At 44.0% G+C, this 22,181-nt stretch overlaps 1 non-coding gene across 1 annotated transcript; it reads right to left on the bottom strand.

The window, feature by feature from the left end:
- Positions 1 to 17,733: 17,733 nt before the first annotated feature.
- On the bottom strand, positions 17,734 to 17,806 carry TRNAG-UCC (transfer RNA glycine (anticodon UCC)). The gene has a single exon. It is a non-coding gene; the product is annotated as a tRNA-Gly (tRNA).
- Between the last annotated feature and the right edge of the window lie 4,375 nt (positions 17,807 to 22,181).

Genomic DNA, 22,181 nt, shown 5'->3' on the forward strand with positions numbered 1-22,181 from the left:
GCAGAGCACGGAGGAGAAATGGCTTTGTCTCGGCGGCCGCCCACGCTCTGACTGCATTAAGCCTCACGCTTGGCCCAGGATGACTGTTTGATGAAGGAGATGCAGCATCCTACAGGGGCCAGCAGTCTCAGGGAAGAGAAGAGCTCAGCAGAAAGGGCACCCAGCTTTCCAATATGCTCGTCTCTCATCAGCTTTCTTTTTCAAGTGCATTTTCTGGATGCTATTTTCCTTCTAAGCTATCTGTTAGCTTCTCAGTAAGCAAGAAGGGGGGGAAATCCAACCGCAGTGACAGCCAAGTGGCCAGTTTCTGTGGGAACACCTATGGATGTCTACTGTACTGGACAAGAAGAGAACAAAGTCGCTTTTATCTCCAGCTTTCCAAAAGCCTTTGTGTGCTTCAGAAGCTGGTTATTATTGCATTATTAAAGCCCCAGTGAGCCGGGCCAAGGCGTGGATACGCTAGAGCTGTCCCAGGCAGTCTCAGCTAGTTCAGAGTTCTCATCCTGTGACCTAACCTGACTCCTGGCTTGCCATCCATCGCATCCCAGTGAAGGGGGAGCGGGAGGGGGAGGCCAGGCCTTTAGAGAAGGTGCCTCGGGCTTCCGACCAAACTGGTCTGTTCGGTTCCCAGGAATCATTTTGAGTAGAGTCCATTTTGCCAATATTGTGTTTCTTAAAGCACCAGCAGTGTAAACTGGGGGGAGAAACTGTTGCGTAAGGACATACATATCTCATACCAGATTTTCCTGGGTTTCAGCCAGCAGGTCGTGCAGGGGAAGGTTGGGAGGACGAAGCGTTCAAGTTTGTGTGTCACTGGGGTCTGGGGATGAGGGCTGTGGTGAGGACAGGCTGGGGCATAGTTTGCTGAGAGCAGATTTGCTCCGGTTTGTTGCAGATTGCTATCACAACACCTATGAGCTTTGTCAGCTGTCCCAACCCCTACTTTCACAGAGGAGAGGAAGCCCAAAGAGGCAAGGTGACTTGTCCAGGGTTGCACAGTGAATCGGTGTCCTGCTGAGCTCTCCACAGCCTGGACACGTGCTGAGCATGTGTGGTGTTCGTGCTCCAGACCTGCAGGCACAGGTGCCCTTTCAATGGCAGTGCCAGTTTCACATTTCACGTCAGTGTTTGGGCAGAGAAGCCCCCAGAAGGTTCAGACTATCCATTTCACTGGGCCTTGTATGGCAAGCAGCAAGGCTCAGGCAAAGGTAGGAGCTTATGTTTCCGGACAAACCCTGAAAAAAAGATCAACGTCACATCTTCCAACCAGCTCCCGTGTGCTTATTCTCAAGTAAATGTGGCAAAACAGTCCAGCTGGAGAGGCTGCAGAATGATAGCACAGCAGAGGGCTGCCATGGATGGTTGTGCAGACCACGCACTCCACAAAGGGCCTGGATGAGGGGCTGAGCAGTAGCTAAAATCCAGCCTGCCTTCCACTAACTGGGCCCTACCCTGGTACAGTGCTCCTATCTTTCCCATCTCATGAAGACTTCCCCTTTGAGCAGGAAAGCTTCCCTCTCTGCTGGCCCTTCTTCTGTCCTTCCCTTCTACCTCATTCCTATTCACTAAAGGTTTCACTTTTTTTTTTTTTTTAATTTATGTTTTTCAGATTCACTTGTTAAGCTGTAATCACCAAACTAGTGACGAGCCCTGCTCACACTGAACTGTTTGAAACCACTGAGCCCATCTTCAGGCTGCCTGTTCCACCTTCTGGACATGGTCTTCCCATGGTGCATCTGGCTACCTCTGTTCGTATGCTGCTTCCTCCAAGAAGCCTTCCCTGACCATTACCTTTTCCCCCACACATCCCACCTCAGGAGTGAGTGAGGTCTATCGCCCACAACATCCTAGGTACAACCTTGGGGAGCTTTCGATACATTGTGGGATGATCTATTAATAAGCTCATCTTCTCCTTAGATCTGCCCTGTCCGATATGGTGGCCACCAGCCATATGTGGCTATTGAGCACGTCTGATCTGAATGGAGATGTCTTGTAAGCTACATACCACATGGGAAATGCTTAGTATGAAAAAAGTAACCTAAAATATATCATTGATAATTTTTATATCGATTACATGTTGAAATGACAATATGCTAGATAAATTGGGTTAAATTAAATGGCTGATTAAAATTAATTTCACCTGTTTCTTTTTACTTTTTAACGGGGCTACTAGAAAATTTTTAATTACCTATGTGGCTTGCATTATATTTCCGTTGGACAGCACTGCTTAGACTGTAAACCTCTGTAGGTCAGGGACCCTGTCTTACTTATCTTTGTACCCCCAGCACCTGATGCAGGCACACATTTGGATGCTGAGAAAGTAGCAATACAATCGTCACCTTGTACTGTCACTGTCACTGCCTACCTGTCTATCTCCACCAGGATGCTTTGTGTGCCCTGAGCACAGAGACCGTGCCCCACCTAGCACAGCGTTCGACAAGAGGTAGATGCAGAAGAAATGTTAAAGAATAAGGTAGAGGAAGTATTTTATCTAAATATGTAAGAAGGGTTTCTTTTCATTTAATCTTGCTGTTTCATTCCACTCGGGGACCACAACTTTGTAGGTGGGAAAGAGCTCGGTAGCTGCAACATCCTGACTGGATCTTTCTGAGTTAAGACAGGGGAAGTGAGCAGAGGAGGAGCTGGCACAGCCAGAGGGAGAGCAGCTGCACCCCACAGCCAGCCCAGCGGCTGGCTGTTAGATGAGGGGCAAGCGTCTTAAAAGTCAGGGATTAGAAAAACCATTCTGGGTGATGCAAATAAACAGAGGACGAAGGTCATGGAATATAGAGACTAACTTTCACGACCACATCATTTTATAGCTTAGCCTGTCCTCTTAGGTACTGACCAGTGGATGGTAAATTTTAAAAATCTTTACATATTTTTTGACTATAGAAATAAAGCTGGCCCACTGTAAAAAAAAAAAAAAAAAGAAAGAAGAGAAAAGAAAAAAGAAAAAATGATTTTTGAAGCCAAAACCTCACAATTATATAGAAACGTTTCAAGTGAAAACTCAAAGTCCTCTGTGACCCACTCCAAAGCAAAACCCAACAACCACTAATAACACATTGGTATTCTTCCTTCTAGGCTTTTCCATTATGCAGATACTTTGCTTTTGCTTTTTTGTTTGTTTTCTTTTTCCATAAATGAGATTATATTCTAAATAACATTCTGCAACTTGCTTTTCAAACGTATAGCTATATTGTCCACGTTTCCTCATGTCAGTATATAAAAATCTATCTGTTCTTTTTAGCTGGACCAGAGTGTTCCATTTATTCAAATCACCCCCTTGTCACTGGACATCAGCAATAAAGACAAACACTTTTTTGCTCTTGCAGACAGGCTGCAGCAAACATCCTCAGACACGTCTTGGCAACTTTTGTGTTTCTATAGGAACAAAAATAGTTTCATTTATGTCCTAATGAAGATGGTGCTGCTAATCAGAATAGGACCACCCACATTAGAAAAATTAAAAACAGATTGGGGTGGAGGCGCAGGGAGGGGACGGTGATGGTAATGGTGGGTTTGGGGCCTGGTGTCAGTATTTTTGTAGTAGTGAAAGAAAAGTCCATTTAGCATGAATCTCATTTTCCAGCTCGAATTCTAAAACTGTTCCTTTTAAATTTAACCTGAAAGCTCAATTTTGGATCAGCTTGTGTAAAGTTCAAGAACATTCTCTTACATATATCCCAGTTAGAACTGTAATTGGATATGTCCTTCGGTCTGGAATTCACTGGGTCAAGCTTCCACTTTTTCCTACTGAAGGACTTACGTGTTCTTTAATTACACAGGTAACTGTGGTTTGAAATTCAAAACAACAGTATGTCTCTCATAGTTCTCCTGAGAGAGAGAAATTCCAATGATAAACAATGCCCTTAGGGTTTCATGTCCCCCACCAAGTGCCTCTAGATGCCCTCCTGGCTTTACCTGCTATACTAATAGGGCAGACAAGTCACTAATCTCTCCTGGCCTGTGACGTGGTACCGCCTACTTTATTATTATTGTCAGGAATAATGTATGAATCATTATAGTCAGGATTACAGATAGTGTATGTAAAGCACAAGAACAAAGTACACGTTCAAATTATGGTGACAAGTATTATTTTCAATTTAAACTACTAGGATTACATAAAAAACAAAAGAGATAAAAGTCAAAAGCAGTGAGGAGGAAGGAAGGGCCACAGAATATCAGTAGTCACTTTGAACGTTTTTACTGCAGAAACTTTGATATGTCTTTTCCACAGTGCCGGGAACTAACGTCAGTTAAGGTAGCACCATCTGCCAAGTTCTGTGTGAGGGATTTTACATATATCATCCTACTTAATCCTCCCAACAGATTTGTGAGGTAAGTCATCTTTTCCCATTTTACAGGTGGAAAAACTGAGACCCAGGTTTACTGGGGTTTTTTTTTTTGGTTTTTTTGGATTTTTTTTTTTTTTTTTTTGCCGTACGCGGGCCTCTCACTGTTGTGGCCTCTCCCGTTGTGGAGCACAGGCTCCGGACGCGCAGGCTCAGCGGCCGTGGCTCACGGGCCCAGCCGCTCCGCGGCATGTGGGATCTTCCCGGACCGGGGCACGAACCCGTGTCCCCTGCATCGGCAGGCAGACTCTCAACCACTGCGCCACCAGGGAAGCCCCCAGGTTTACTCTTTAAACAGCTTTCTCAGACTTATCAATGAAGTAAGTGGATAAGCTGGTATTAAAACTCAGAGCAGTTTGCCCCAAATCTACACTTGTCTGGGTACCAAGCTGCTGTCCACAGCATTGGACTGCCTCATGAAGCCCTAACAGATGCTTCTCTCCTGCACGTCTTTCTTCACCTGACCCCACTTCAATTTGAGGCAGATCCAGGACTTCCCTCTTGCCTTGTTTGAGTCTCTACTGTATCAGTCAGGACTCTCAGTTGCAAGGGACAGAAAGTCAAAGCAAACCGGCCTCAGCACATCAGGGACATGTGCTCATGCACATGAAAAGTCCGAAGATCGACTTGGGCCTCAGGCATGGCTGCACTCAGGGGCTCAGATAGTGTCGACAGGCTCTGTCTATCCTCCCCAGCCCCCTGGGTTCTAGGACTGGCTTTACTCTCAAAGGAGTCTCTCTTTGGGGCAGAAATCACAGTCCCACCCAAAAAAGAGCACCCTTCCTTTTTCCCAGTGTCCATATTGTCCATATATTAAACCTTAGTGAAAAGTCACATGCCTATTCCTCAAACAGTCACCATGGCTAGAGGTTTGGTGTATCCTGCTGGCCAGACCCACCCCTGTGGCCAGGGAATTTGGGGTCACCCTTCCCTGAGTCACAAGGAATAGTTCCCCACAGAACATAGGGTTGGCAATGAAAGGAAGGGCAAAAGGAGTCCTCAATAGACCAAAGCCATAGATATCCTCTGCAGAATTCTTGTTCTTCACTCAGCAACAGCTCACAAACTCTGTCTTTTGCCTGGAAAAAACCTCATTCTTTAGATATATGATTTCATAATGGTTTGTTTTTTTGCACATTTCTCTTGCATCATTGTGTACAGTGTCTACAAGAGGTCTGCAAATCCCATTGGACATGCTGTATCTTGCCCCCTCTTTCCACCTAATTATCATAACAGCATTGTCATTTTTGATGCTTTGGGCTGCAGTTTTTAGAAAGCTCTAGTCAAAATGGCTTAAACAGTGAGGAAAATGTCCTTACCCACACACGAGGAAGTCCCAGGTAGGGCAACTCTAGGTTGACTGAGTCCACACCTCAGACTCTCTCCATTTCTCTCTCTGCCATCCTCAGGGTGTCAGCTCTGTCCTCTGTGCTCCTCTCCAGGTTCCAGGATGGCCATACAGTCCCGGGTACCACACCCAGATGAGATAAAATCCTGTAGAAGAAAAAACTGGCTGCCCTGTATTTCGTTTGCCAGAATTGAGTCACCTGAGTTACCTGGCCTGAGAGGTCCAATAGATGTGGCAAGTGAAGTTTACCTTTTAGTTCATTCAAATTTGGTAAAATCAGGGAATTCCCTGGTGGTCCAGTAGTTAGAACTCAGCGCTTTCACTGCCAAGGGCCCGGGTTCAATCCCTGGTCGGGCAACTAAGATCCCACAAGCTGCATGGTTTGGCAAAAAAAAAAAAAAAAAAAAAGAATTTGATAAACTCAAAAGTACATCAGTCACACTAGCCATTTTCCCATGATCAGAGACACTTCTATTGGACACCTCTCTATACCAGTCACTGGCAAGGAGAATACAATTACTATGATTGTCAAGTCAAACATCAATAGTGGAGTCTGCCATTGGTACCTAATAAGTTTCAATTTTGTGCATTGACTTTGCAGTGGGCCAGGAATGCAAGAAATGTATACTTTGCGAGGGTGACGGACGCATACACAGACCACCACGCTAAAGGGTGACTTTCATAAATGCTAGAAGACTAGAACCAACCAAAGGGTTCTGAGTGTTCCACACAAGGACAGATTGTTCCTGGCAGGGGACAACAGGGAAGGCCAGCTTGAGAGCATTTACGTGGCAGCAGTGTATAGGGTGGATCTGAGAGCTTAGTTAAGAGGCTGTTGCCATAGTCCAGACAAGCAAAAATGAAGATTAAGAAAGAATGGAATACGGGACACAAACGTGGAGAGCTTTTCCTTAAGAGTCTGAGTTCCACTGAAAGTTAAAAGCCAGACTGACTTTGTAAAAAATCAGAATTTCAGAATATTTCAAAGAATTGTTTTTCTTCAAGTTCATATTGTAAAACAAACCATGAAGATAAATTGGAAAGGGACCCCAGGACAACTGTCCTTTGTGTGAGATCTGAGCCTTCCATGAGAAGTTTACCTTTATTTATTTATTTAATTGGCCACGTCAGATCTTAGTTGCTGCACATGGGATCTTCGTTGTGGTATGCGGGACCTTTTGTTGCAGCACTCAGACTCTTCGTTGCGGCACACGGGCTCTCTAGTTGTGGCGTGAGAGCTTAGTTGCCCTGCGGCATGTGGGACCTTAGTTCCCCGACCGGGGATCGAACCCGTGTTCCCTGCATTGGAAGGTGGATTTTTACCACTGGACTGCCAGGGAAGTTCAAGAAGTTTACCTTTAATGAGACATTCTCCCTTTGGTCATTAGACCATCTCCTATATTAGTTGACATCCATGGAAATACATGTTTGTTATGACGCAGTAGTTCAAATGTAGATTCAAATGTTATGTTTAAATTGGAACAAGAGTGATGGGTTTTTGGTGATGCCATTTCAGGGGATTACTGGGTTGCTTTGTCAGGGGTGGCTTGGCCCGGGGATGATGGGCTGCTGTGGGCAGAAGACTGATTACACTGAGTTAGCATCAACCAGTCTCTTCCCCGAGCAGCCCAGTATAGCAGCAGACCTACTGCAGCGTGTGCCACTGCAGTCGCTTCTGCTGGAAACTGTGGATGAAACTGTCAGCCTTCCCTTGACCAGGCCTGGAGGGCTCCTCACTTCTCAGTTGCCCAGATGACACCCCTACTTCCAACTTTGTAAGCACGTGCCACACCCTGTCCACGGTGCTGAGAGCTGTAGCTCTTTCTTTTCCAGGAAGTGGAGACTGCCCTTTACCATGAAGTCCATGAAGCTTAACCTTAAGGGCCTCTCATTTGCATAGGCCCCTTCCACGGCCCTGGCAGGAGTCTCGCCAATGTGTTCACATGGTCTTATGTTTTTGTAAAACTTACCCAAGTAATACATTTTCCTTGCAATTGATTAAGAATACTGCTTCTTGCAGTATTCTGAGTGCAGATACCCACTCCCTCACACAACTCTAGGCGGAGTAACATTGGAGGAGCGCCAGGCATTTTCGGAATCCAGTTAAGGGGAAGGTGAGTGAAGGAGAAGTTTAGTTTGGGTTTATGGGGCTATATTTGTGTGGGTCACAGTCACTTCCATGTATAGTTGTATTACTGCCAGCCGTCCCAGAGAGGAATGACTTTCTGAAACACTCCTATCACCTACCCTGCCAACACCCTCACCATCTTAGTTCTCGGGTACAGCACCTCGGTCATATGGAAATGTGAACATGTCCTTTAGCCCCAGCGTGAGATATATATGAAGAGTGGAGGAGAAATATGCAATCTCACTCCTGGCCATATGCCCAGAGAAAACTCTAATTCAAAAAGATGCACGCACCCCAATGTTCATTTCAGCACTATTCACAATAACCAAGACATGGAAGCAACGTAAATGTCCATTGACAGAGGAATGGATAAAGAAGATGCAGTACATAGTGGACTACTGCTCTGCCATAAAAAAAAATGAAATAATGCCATTTGCAGCATTATCTCTAGGATGGACCTAGAGATTATCATACGAAGTAAAGTAAGTCAGAAAGAGAAAGACGAATATCATTTGATGTCACTTATACGTGGAATCTAAAATACGACACAAATGAACTTATCTACGAAACAGAAACAGACTCACAGACACAGAGAACAGACTTGTGGTTGCCAAGGAGGAGGAGGGGGTGGGGGAAGGATGGACTGGGAGTTTGGGGTTAGCAGACGCAAACTATTGTATAGAGAATGGATAAACAACGAAGTGCTACTGTCTAGCACAGGGAACTATATTCAATATCCTGTGATAAGCCATAATGGAAAAGAAGATGAAAAAGAATGTAGGTATGTGTAACTGAATCACTTTGCTGTGTAAAGTTTGAAATGCATTGAGCCAGAGATAATATATGGAAATTCTTCCAAGCATAAGGTATAGAAAGTTGTTAAGTGGATGATTGAGTCCCTTCAACATCTAATCAGACTGGAAGTCCTCTTTTACCAGGCTAATGCCTGGTGCTGTACTGTATACAGTTACAAAGAAAATCAAATCCCCTTTGTTGTTATTGTTAATGGGAATCGTGAGAAGTAGAATTTATGAAGAGCTCTGTATTTATCAGGTGTACGTTCCAAGCAAAATAACAAAAGCAAGTGCGTTTATAATGGTTCATATATGATAGAAACAAGAGAAGTTTTCTCAGATTTGAATACAATCATACAAATCTACACGGCATTACCCATAACAAGTTGGGAAGCTAAAAGAAAAAGATTTTAAATATCAATAATAATAAAAAAATTGATTAACCATTCTAGACGCTTCCAGGAAGAAGGAAATGTTAAATTACCTTTTTTTCTCCTTTTAGGTTCTGATATCACAAAACTGTTATCAAGTGAAGAGGTAATGAAAGAGTTTTCAGACGAAGGATGCTCTTAAAAGAAAAAGACTTTAAAGAGGTACAGTTAATAAAAGGCAAATAATAAGATAAATGATAAGGCCATTAATAAAACTATTGTTATTTCTTTGGATTTGTGATATTTCTGGTATCTGTCAACTTGAAAAATTTTTAACTTACTGTGATTCTTCTCTCTAAATAAATGTTTATATTGGTAATAATTTTTTACTCATAATTTTGATTCTTTTTCTGACAGAGAATCCCCCAAATCTAAAAAGCTTCAGGCCTCCCACAAAACCTGGATCCATGGTTGGTCAAGGGAGATTGTGAGGTAATAGTAAAGTTTACTTTTGTTTTACTCATAGCTGGTGAGTCTGTGTTTCTGTGTAAGTTTCCATTCAAAGAAAACGGGATTTGTTCCAGTGGAACTGAAAAGTTAGCTTCAGCCAGGCCAACAAAAGAGGCAGCATGGAATGAATGACAACAGACAGTAGATTTTGGTGTAATTTTTGGCGTTCTGGTGGACTGAGAAAGCTCGGACATGTCATTTATCCTTGTGCGTCGGTCTCATCACCTGTAAAATGACAAATTTGGCTAAGATGAGCTAAGAGTTCCTTTCCAGTGCTATGTTTCTGATTTTAACAGCTGAGTGTTGCTAAGTCAAGGTGTTCCGTGACTTGCCTTGGAGAACATAGAGGAATGGCTCGTTAATTTTTAATTTGCAAACGGCTGCGGCAAGTTTGTGAAACCCGATCAGTCTCATAAGTAGGTTACATATCCCTCGTATATTATTTGCATTGTTTAATTATTTAAGACATCCTTTCTTTCATAATAGGGCAAAGGTAAACTTTTGCACTGCCCCTTCTACATAGCCACAAATTCTGCATAAGTGGGATCCAGAGCAGTTAAGGTTTACTGTTAAAACTCTACCACCACCTTCGTTTCTTTATACTTCCTATTTTTTTAAGCTGTTCTTATAGATGTGATCCTATTTTATCGCCACCAAATTCTTAGAGGGTACACGAAGTATGTATAGTTATCTCCATTTAGCAGATTTGGAAACTGAGATGGAAAAAGGCTAAATCACGTTTTATTAGTTTTAGTTGACTAGAGGCAGAAACAACTGGAATACAGCTCCTCTGATGCCCACTCCCCCTGTGGAGGTCAATATGTAGAAATAAACATCTGGGACAGAGAGGTGGACACTCTGGTTACTGGCATATATTGGCCAAAAGTCCTAGGATTTCATGGCAGTGAGAACATGGGTGGCAGCACGGTGCCCAGGCAGTGTGAGGACGTTTATCCACTGCTGGGGACAGATCTGGAATTCATTTTCTTTTCTTTTCTTTTACTTATTTTTACATTTTTCATTGAAATATAGTTGATTTACAATGTTGGTTACAGGTGTTCAGCAAACAAAGTGATTCAGAGATAAATATATATATGAATATATATAATATGTATGAATATATTATATATACATATATAGTATACATGAATATATATTATGTATATGAATATATATTATACATACATATATGAATATATATTATACATACATATATAGTACACATGAATATTATATATATGAATATATATTATATATACATGTATAGTATACATGAATATATATAATATATATGAACGTATATATTATATATGAATATATAAAAATATATATGAACATATATATTATATATATGAACATATATAATATATATGTTCATATATATATATTCTTTTTTAGATTCTTTTCCCTTAGAAGTTATTAGAAGGTACTGAGTATAGTTCCTGTAATTCATTTTAAATATTAGAGGAAAGGCAGCTGAGACTAGCCAGTCCCTGAAGGTTTAATGGAACACTGTCCAGAACCCCCTGACAGCCCCAGTGCACAGCTAAACATGCTGGCTGAGCAACCTGCAGCCATCAGATACCTCAGAGTCTGGAGAACAAGATAACACCTCTGCCCTCTGCACGCAGGGTATCTGGCTGGCGTTGGCTCCTTCCCCCGACCCATCCTCCACTGGGTTCCCGAGATTAGGCCGTTTATTCCAGGCAGGGTTAGAGAGGCCGCGTGAAGAGGACACAGGTGCTTTCTGCAACTGTGCACCTCAGCATGCATACACCTATTTAGGGGCCTCTATTCAAATATTGATGACCAGAAGCTTCATCCCAAAGGCCGCACAGCCACCCTCTCAGGGAAATGGGAGCTCCCTCTGAAGCAGCCTGCCCAGGCGAGAGCAATGTTTCTGAGAAGTGCCGCTCTCAGAGCTCAGCCTAGAAGTTAGGACAGCTCCCGGGTGCCGGAACAAGAAGCTTTGAGATGAGTCTGGTGACTAGTTGTGTTGCAATAGTTATTGACTATTTCCTTTTATATATATAATATATATATACACACACACATGTATATACACATATATGTATTGATATGTATATATGTATGTATTTATAGGTGAAACCATAGAGACAAACATTCTGAGCACATTTTAGACACGTAGGTCATATGAGACTGGGCTCTGGGCCTGAGCGTATCAGTAAGCTGAGGCTTGCTGCTGTCAGGACCATCTGGGTTGTGTCCCACCTAACTGTCCAATTGCTGTCCCCCATGACTCCATCAGGCCACCAGAGACACTTGAAGTCTCGAATACAATCAAAATTTCAGCCCCCCCTCACAGAAGTAAAATCCAAATGTAAGGTTAGAATTGTAATATCCAGCTGGTGATTCTGGCTTCTCCGAGTTTTAATGACGAAGAACACATCTTGGTTTTATTATCTACCCAAACATTGCTTTGTAAGGACTCTTCCTACCTAACACTTAATATCTGTGATAAAATTATATTTTTGTGTGTTCCCTGTTCATCTGTGGCATTTCCTGGCCTGAGTTAATGGTAATCTACAGCTACCAGAGAGAAAGAAAGAAAGAAATGGAGTAGGAAAAGATAATTCATGCTTAATGAATGCTGTCTGAATGCCAGGGTCTGTACAATGTATACGGCTTTTATATCTCCCTACAACCTTAAGAGGTCTGTATTAGAATCCCCATTTTACAGGTGAATAAACTGAGGCTCTTAAATGTTTTACGATTCACCCAAGTTTACATAGGAACTAGTCTGGCTTGATCAACCCCAACACCACCCATCTCCAAAGCCCACATCTGAGAGCCATGTTTATGACAGCTAATTTGTCAACTCTCGGGACTCTTTGGCCCTGAGCAAATGAAATCCATCTGTATTTGTGAGTTGCTTAAATGTTCACAAGTCTGGTATTTCACCACAGGAAGGCAGACTCATCAAATATTTTATGTGGTAAAACTGCTGATAAAGGCTAGGCAGGACGCTAAGAACATACAGTTAATTGTTTTTCTAACTGTTCCTTAATATTAATGGACCTTGGCCACTGTTTCAGTAGCAGCATAAAGAATCTGAGAATTTAAACCAAAAACTTGCTCTTCTCCTTGATTTTAAGATGATCTCAGTTTTGTCACTTAACTTTGCTGTGCTCTACTTTCCTTACCTGTAAAATGGTCACAACACATTATGCTGAAGGTGTAATGAGACGGTATACCTGAAAGCTGTTTGAAACCTTTATTCCGGTATCTTGGCTTCTGTCTAAGAAGGATAAGCAAGGTGTGAAATGGATGCACACTTGTATAATAGTAGCTGATGTTCATTGGCTATTCGGTGTGCACAAGCACTGACCAAGCACCTTACAGTCATCCGAACGCTATGAGACGAATACTAGTATTATCCTCATTTTACAGATAGGAAAAACAGGCACAGAAAAGTAAGAAACCTTCCAAGTTCCATAAGTACAATAGAAAGTGGCAGTCAGGTGGGATTCCAACCCAGATAGTTTCCTTCCAGAGCCTATGTTATTAACCATTGTGTTATATTGCCTCCCAATTATAAGTATAATGAAATGACACTCAAGGCATTATGTAAACAATTAGGTTAATTATCAAAGGATAAACATTTGACCTACAGTCTCTTGCTGGAAGATTCTAGTTCAAACATATCCCTGACTATGCTGGCACCCTGGAACATAGCCTCGTTAAGTCCCCAGCACCAACGGGTCCTGTCCCAGTTCTTGGTGGTTCCCGACCAAGCTCTCCCTGTTTCTTCCCTTCAACCATGGTGACCGTCTGGCCTTTCCCTCTGCTGATTCTCAGTGGCCTGCAATATCTCCTCACACTGTTCCTCCTGCCTGACTCTCCCAAGAAGCCTTCCCAAACCCCAGGATTAGGCTAACCATCTGCCTTCCATTGGCCCTTAAAGCTCCCTGAGCTGGCCCCTGTCCTGGCACGACCTCATCTAGTGGAATTCTTTACTTCTGTGTCTGTGTCCCTGTCATATGCACCTCAAGGGCTGCCCTGCATTTTAGTCACCTTTGTATCTTCTTTGTATCTTTGGCACTTCATGCTGTGCACATTCAAAGTTGTCCATGGTGGGTCTTTAAAAATTGTTAGACAGTGGTGTCTTGGATTGGATCCTGGAACAGATGAAGGACATTAGAATGGAAAAATAGGTGAAATCCAAATACAGTCTCTAGTTTGGTTCATAGTGTTGTACCAACTTTAATTTCCTAGTTTCAATAAAAGAAGCATGGTTGTATCAGATGTTAACATTAGAGGAAGCTGGGCGGAGGTTATATGAGGGCTCTCTAAGCCATCTCTGCAACTCTTCTGTAGATCTAAAATTACTATAAAATTAAAAGTTTAAAAATCAATCATTAGATGACTTTTAGCCTAGTGTTCAAGACCACCCTTTTGGAGTCAGACAGACTTAAGTTAAAATCCTAACTAAACCATTTACTACATATACTAAGTGATCTTAAGCAAATTAAAGTCATACAGTCCCTCTGAACCCCACTGTGAGCTGGCCTGGAGCAGTGGAAACAATAAATGGTAGTTAATTTTGTTACACTATTGTATTCACAATAATTACGTATTATTATTACTATAACAACTTATCAAAAATATGGGCCAAACGTTTTCTTTCAAACATACTCCCACTGCATGCCTCCCAGCATCCCTACATACCCTACCCTTAAGCCACGAACACTTGTTTACTCAACAAATATGTTGGGTGTTCTGGCCACTGTTCTGGCACTGGATTTATAGCCAGGGATGAAACAGACAAAAAACCCTGCCACAAACAGCTTACATTCTAGTGGAGACAGGCAATAAATAAGTAAGTAAAATTAACAGCGCATTGGTTCTCAAAGTGAGTCCCAGATCAGCAGCTTCAGCATCACCTGGGAACTTGTTAAAATGCATATTCTTGGGCCCCACGCCAGACCTACTGAATCAGAGGCCGGTTGTAAGTTTTTTTTTTTTTTTTTTTTTTTTTTTTTTTTTTATTATTTTTGGCTGCGTCAGGTCTTAGTTGCGGCATGTGGGATCTTTCGTTGCGGCACGTGGGCTCTTCGTTGAGGCACATGGGCTTCTCTCTAGTTGTGGCATGTGGGCTTAGTTGCCCTGTGGCACGCGGGATCTTAGTTCCCCGACCAGGGATCGAACCCGCGTCCCCCGCACTGGAAGGCGGATTCCCAACCACTGGACCACCAGGGAAGTCCCCGGTTGTAAGTTTTAACAAGTCTTCCGGGTGATTCTGGTTAGTACTTAGGTTTAAGAACCACTGATATAGTAGGTTGTGATAATCTGTGTTCTAGAGGAAACTAAAGCAGGAAACGGGGTGGAACACCAGGGTGAGCAAGGGGTTAAAATTTTTAAATAAGGTGGTTACTCCAAAGGTGGCATCTGCTCAGAGACATAAAGAAGGTGAGGGAGTGGGCCTCCAGGATATCCAGGGAGAGAGTGATTGATTGATTGGTTTTAGGGGGAGAGTGTTTTAGGCAGAAGGAATGGCAAATGCAAAGGCACTGAGGCAGGAGCAGGCCTGGGGGTCTGTGCAAGGAACAGCAAGGAGGCCGGTACAGCTGGACTAAGGTGAGCAAAGGGGAGAAAGCAGGAGGAGTGAGAGAGTCATGGGGCTCCAGACTGCATAGGAATTTGTAAGCCATTGCAAAGAGTTTGACATTTATATACTGAACCATAGACACGCTACATTTTTCTGTATAGTCTAGAGCCCCTAACACTCTACAAATCCACCTGCCCTGCCTAACCTTCATGGTCCTAGCCAATCCCTTCTCTCCCTTAGGCTTCCCCATCCCACACTGTCAGGACGAGCCTCTCCCATCCCTACCTTTCATAGGCATGTTTGTTTATCCCAATCTACAATATAGAGTTTGCCTATATTTTGCCCTATTGGACTGTGTCCCCTGAAGTGGAGACCTTGTCATTTTCCCCCTTTATTCCCACTACCTATCATAATGTCTGTGCATTGCAATGCTACATAAATATTTACTGAGTTTCTCTTAAGGCATCAGGATAGAAACCAACATATTATGGGCACTCGATGAATATTACAAATGCTGCCAATGATTTTGCAATTTCTTCTGTCAGAGATAATAAGAAAAGGAGCTCATAGCTTTATTCTCAAACCACCAATGCTTTTTGGATGCATTTGCATGATTCACCCAGAGTTTGACTAGAGCTAGCAGAGTGACTCCTTCTTGCCAGCAGCTCCCCTTTGTGCCTGATGGCCTAACTAGTTCTGTGCTGGCTTTGGCTCTGAGTATTGCCAGAGCGTAGCATCAGTTTACTGCTAGCCTTGGACCAAAATGGACGAGGGTAGGAGGTGGTGCGAAAAGAAGAGGGGCATTGGAATCAGCCAGGGCTAGGTTTGAATTCCAGGTTCAACACCCACAGGGGGCTCTTCTCTTCTTCCTTCCTTCCTCCTTCCTTCCTTCCTTCTTCCCTCCCTCCCTCCCTCCCTCCCTATCTCCTTCTCTCTCTCTTTCCCTTCCTCCCTCCCTCCCTCTTTCTCTCTCCCTTTCTTTCTCTCTTTCTTTTTCTCTCTCTTTCTTTCCTTCTTTCTTTTCTTTCTTCTTTCTTTCCTTCTCTTTCCTTCTTTCCTTCTTTCCCTCTTTCTTTCTTTCTTTCTTTTCTTTTCTTTTCTTTTCTTTTCTCATGAATCCCCTAGCAAAGAAACAAAGTGGGTGTTGAACCTAGAATTCAAACCTAGCCCTGGCTGATTCCAATGCCCATCTTCTTTTCGCACCACCTCCTACCCTCGTCCATTTTGGTCCAAGGCTAGCAGTAAATCGATGTTACACTCTGGCAATACTCAGAGCCAAAGCCAGCACAGAACTGGTTAGGCCATCAGGCACAAAGGGAAGCAGCTGGCAAGGAGGAGCGACTCTGCTGGCTTTAGTCAAACTCTGGGTGAATCCTGCAACTGCATCCCAAAAGCATTGGTGGTCTGAGAATAAAGCTATGAGCTCTTTTTCTTATTACCTCAACAGAAGAAATTGCATTTCCAAGTATGAACTTTTCTAATGCATAAAATAAAATTAGAGAGAAAACATTTTACTGAAACATAATTGAAATTGTGTTGTTATCATAATATTTAAAAATTAATCTGTTACAGTAATATTTTTGCCTCTTTATTAGTACATTAAGCAACAGGATCCAGAGGCAAGTTCAATAAGTGCCAACATTTTGACATAATGATGAGCATAGGAGAGATGTGAGCTATTCACAAATGTAGTGTAATATGAAATTATCTGCAATTCCTGTTACTGACATAATGTAGGTACTGCTATCACTACAGTGGCTTGTGGCTTACATTTATGATTGAAGGAGATGCCAAATTTTAATTTGACTCTGACTCTAATTGTTAGAGGTTATTGGGGGGGGGGATTTTTCTTCATCCTATTTTACTCTGTATACTATGCAAGACCCCTTCATTGCCCCAGAATATACGTTGGGATAAATTACTTTAGCTCTCTAAATTTCAGTATCCTGGGACTTCCCTGGTAGTCCAGTGGGTAAGACTCCACACTCCCAATGCAGGGGGCCTGGGTTCAATCCCTGGTCGGGGAACTAGATCCTGCATGCGTGCTGCAACTAAGAGTCCGCATGCTGCAACCAAGAAGCCCGCATGTTGCAGCTAAGAAGCCCGCATGCCACAGCTAAGAGTCCGCATGCTGCCGTGAAGAGTCCATATGCCACAAAGAAGATCCTGCATGCTACCACTAAGACCCGGCTCAGCCTAAATAAATAAATATTTTTTGAATAAATTAATTATATTAAATCTCAGTATCCTTATCTGTAAAGAGATACTTAGGGACTTCCCTGGTGGCGCAGTGGTTGAGAGTCCACCTGCCGATGCAGGGGACACGGGTTCACGCCCCGGTCAGCGAAGATCTCACATGCCGCAGAGCGGCTACGCCCGTGAGCCATGGCCGCTGAGCCTGCGCGTCCGGAGCCGGTGCTCCGCAACGGGAGAGGCCACGACAGTGAGAGGCTCGCATACAGCAAAAACAAAAACAAAAACAAAAACAAAAACAAAAAAAAAAAAGAAATACTTAGATGACAGTTATTGTTATTTTTATTTTATTAGCAGCAGTGGTAGTAGTTAAAGACTCCTCTATAAGCTGACTATAAGTTGATCCGTTTGGCAGTCATCTTTTTTTTTTTTGGCCGTGCTGCGAGATATGTGGGATCTTAGTTCCCCGACCAGGGATTGAACCTGAGTCCCCTGCAGTGGAAGTGCAGAGTCTTAACCACTGGACCACCAGGGAAGTCCAGGCAGTCATCTTTTTAAATTGAGGATTCCTACTCCCAAAATATCCCTTCTTGGCCTGAAATTTCACCTTTAGAGAAACATGCATACTTTGGGGGCTGAGACTCCTTAAAGGTGAGTACTGCTGACCTGTCACCCTAACCTCCATCCATGCCCACCTACAGTCCTAAGTTAGGGAGTAGGACATGGTGTAGCCCAGCAGGAGGTGTGGGTGGTTAGAAAAAGAAAGGTGATACATACTTGGGACAATCTTCCCTCGATTCATTTTATTTCCAAAGGACCCTTTTCAAAGTCCAGATTTTTGCCAAACAAGATCACATTTAGTCTGCACTCCTGGTCTCAAAGAGGATTTTCCTAAAACTCAGCAGTGGGTTTAATTATAGCTTGCATGGGCCTACATAACCCCTGTATTCTAATTCATTTCCCAGTTAATTCCCATCTTAAATTAGTATCTTCACTATCTTTGCGTGACATGAAATTGGTTTTCAAGCACTTGAGAGAAAGGTGCTTACTTCTGGGCCATCCCCTCTGGAATTGCTCTCTTCATGGACCCTGCGATTTCTTCAAGCTCTGTAGTGATTTTCAAACTTGAGTGTGCAATTCTCAAACTTGAGAATTATCTGAAGAATCCATTAAAATGCAGGCTGCTGGCTCCCACCCCTAGAGAGTCTGATCAGTAGGCCAAGGGTGGAGCCTGAGTATTTGCATTTCTAACTTGCTCCCAGGTTTCTTTACCTCTTTGAGTCCAGTTTCTTTATTATTAAGCAAGGGCAATAATACCTTCTTTACAGGGCTGTTGAAAGGATTAGAAAAAGATATGTAAATATACTCAAAAATACTAAGCCCCTAACAGAAATTTAATAACTATTAATTCCCATGATGGGGCATTGTTGTGGAGAGAAGAATATCTGGAGATGGAGATTTCTGGAGAGCAGCCTTGAAGAAGCAATAGAAATTGCTGGGGAGGAAGGGAGTGAGAGGTGTTCCCAGCGTGAAAAACAGTGTGCAAAGGCTGGGGAGCGTGAAAAACAAAATAGCTAACTCGGAAAGTTGCCAGGAGTTACACTTTGGCTAAAGCAAGTTCATGGATCATGTATACATACGCGGGGAACAAGGGCATTCTGTGCTATTCTAAAGAGTTTCAACTCTCTTCTGAAGGAGATGGAAAACCGTTGAGGTCGTTTGAAGCAGGCAGTGATGTGAAGTAGGGATTGTGTTGGTAAGGAGGAATGGGTCCAGGCTGATGACTAAATTTCTCTCTTGAGTTTCTGTGTAGGTGATGGCGATGTAACCCACCAGGAGAAGTACCACAGAAGAAAAAGCTGGCTGGGAGAAGAAGGTGAGTTACACTTTGGATATGTTAAATTCAAGGTAACGATTAGATACCCGCATGGACATACTAAGTGGTAATTAGATACATGAATCTAGATTTTTCTTTTTTTTGGCTGTGCCCCACAGCTTGCAGGATCTTAGTTCCCCAACCAGGGATTGAACCTGAGCCCCGGCAGTGAAAGCGCAGAGTCCTAACCTACTGGACGGTCAGGGAATTCCCAATCTTGATTTTATTTATTTATTTTTTGGCCCAGCTGCGTGACACTCAGGATGTTAGTTCCCCGACCAGAGGATCAAACCCGTGTCCCTCTGCTGTGGGAGCACAGAGTCTTGACCACTGGACCACCAGGGAAGTCCCTTAAAGAAATCTTGAAACATGCATTTAGAAGACCTCAGCACTTAGGTGGAACTTAGATCCACAAGAATAGATGAAGTAGCCCAAGGAGTATATAGCATGAGACAAGACTTTAGGACTGTATTCTGAAGAACAGCACAGTTTATGAACAATCTCTAAGGGACCTCAAATTGAGGTTAATGACAGTCGGCAGAGCCTGTGTTTCCTATTCTTTTTTTTTTTTTTTTTTTTTTGGGTACGCAGGCCTCTCGCTGTTGTGGCCTCTCCCGCTGCAGAGCACAGGCTCCGGACGTGCAGGCTCAGTGGCCATGGCTCACGGGCCCAGCCGCTCTGCGGCACGTGGGATCTTCCCGGACCGGGGCACGAACCCGCGTCCCCTGCATCGGCAGGCGGACTCTCAACCACTGCGCCACCAGGGAAGCCCTCCTATTCTTGTATTATCTGTATACAAGCAAACTCTGGCTTAAATGGACATTGAGGTCAGCCTTGGTCAATGGTACCCACAATAGCCAACACCGCACTTAGGTGGTAGAAGCAACGCAAGAAAAACATCACCAACGTGGTCCATAGGGACCCTGCAGGGAGTTTGAAGGAAAGGCAAAGGCTGATAATAACAGGAGTTGAATGTGATCACCAGCACTGCCTCCTAGTCATCCTTCAGGTGCCACAGTCCGTAGAGAAGCAAGTCCATGAACAACTGTCCCAACTGGTCATCCTCTAGAGATGGGTCTCTTCCCCAAGAATTTTTGCATGAGTGAGATCCCTAGATTTGTCAAAGCTTAGACATCACCTGCTGGGAGAAAAACATTGTGAACTGAGTCATCACAAAAATAAATACTATTTCCCTTCCTCTTCTGAAGACAAACAAGACACCAACATGAATCCTATTTCATGCAGCCAGAGCTATCCTGCTGGGCTTGGCCAAACTAAGCCCATAAGCCAGCAGGATCCCACGTCAGCCCAGCCCTGAGCACTCGCCTTTCCTGCCATGGGCTTCTGAACAGTGTCACCCATGGGGAACACGTGCAAAAGCCTGTCCCGCCAGCCCAGGTAGGAGAAAGGTTAAGGAAAGCAGAACACTAGAAGGGAGTCCAGGCTCTTTTTAGGTAGGAGCAAACAGCAGAGCAGCTGCGAACGTTCTCAGGGAGAGGGAAACACTCCTCTTAGATAGGAGGTCTACAGTTAGACCACAGTTCAAGCATATCCATTGTATCCTCATCTCCCCCTTAAAAAATTCAGTGCTTAGGGTTCCCTGGTGGCGCAGTGGTTGAGAGTCCGCCTGCCGATGCAGGGGACACGGGTTCGTGCCCCGGTCCGGGAAGATCCCCCATGCCGCAGAGCGGCTAGGCCCGTAAGCCATGGCCACTCAGCCTGCGTGTCCGCAGCCTGTGCTCCACAACGGGAGAGGCCACAACAGTGAGAAGCCCACATACCGCAAAAAAAAGAAAAAAAAAAAAAAATTCAGTGCTTACAAAACTCCAAACCTATCGGGAAAATGGGGCGATTTCAAGTGTATTTTTCTCATTTCCCCACTAAAGAGTGAATTTAAGTATGAGTTCATACTCTCTCATTTTAGGAAATGCATTATGCAAAAATAAAAATGAGGCCCACCTGCATGGGAGCCTAGCTCTCCCCCAATAATTAAGAAGCCTAGTCATCCTCAAAGGCATTTCTTAGGAAGAAAACCTGTGTCCTAACCTTCGAAAGAACGAAACCCCCATCCTGATTTCACAGTCCTCGGGCCAGAGGTGTGGAAGTTCAGGAAGGCAACTGGGGCTTTGATAGGATTGTCACAAGCTAGGAAAACATAGGAAATGTTTAGTCAGAAGGAACAAAAACACAGCGTACTGATGGAAATGTGATCTCCGCAGACCTATCTTTATTAGAGCTGGAGGGGGGTGGGGTGAGTGGGGAGAAGCAAATCTAAAACCAGCAGACTGTTAGAACTGTAATGGGGCAAAAAGCCTTCCTCGGGACAGAAACCTCCTGTCCTGCACTCAGTAAACACCTGTGCCGGCCAGGAGCCCAGGCATTCAGGCTCTTAAGTACCTCGGGCTGGAACATTTTATTCTCACAGGCTGCACCTGTGAACTTTCTGGAGGGCTTTGTTCCAGTTGGTGATGACTCCTGGGAATGTTAAGGCTTGAGCCCTGGGTCTGAAGAGACCGTGTCCCAAGACAGTGTCCCATAACAAAAGAGAAGGGGGAGCAAAGCCATTACCGGCCTGACTCTGAAGAGGACTGGGGGCCAAGGGGAATGGGGGCTTAAGGGGAGTCTGAGCCCCACGTTCCTTTCTGAACATCCTTCTGAAGCTCCCCGGGTAGGCATGACCACCCGTCTGCCAATGAAAGGCTAAAATTCAAGGCCCGAGCCAAACAGCAAGAAAGCCTTCTTGACCGTGTTATTTTGCAAAGTAAATACATCTTTGTTTTTTTGCGGTACTCGGGCCTCTCACTGTTGTGGCCTCTCCCGTTGCGGAGCACAGGCTCCGGACGCGCAGGCTCAGCGGCCATGGCTCACGGGCCCAGCCGCTCCGCGCCATGTGGGATCTTCCCGGACCTGGGCACGAACCCGTGTCCCCTGCATCAGCAGGCGGAATCTCAACCACTGCGCCACCAGGGAAGCCCAGTAAATACATCTTTACGGAGGAGAATTACTCTTACAGGTCCCTGTCCCACCTGCGATG

This window comes from Neophocaena asiaeorientalis, unplaced genomic scaffold, assembly GCF_003031525.2.
Source record: "Neophocaena asiaeorientalis asiaeorientalis breed wild unplaced genomic scaffold, Neophocaena_asiaeorientalis_V1.1 scaffold62, whole genome shotgun sequence".
NCBI classification, from domain to species: domain Eukaryota; kingdom Metazoa; phylum Chordata; class Mammalia; order Artiodactyla; family Phocoenidae; genus Neophocaena; species Neophocaena asiaeorientalis.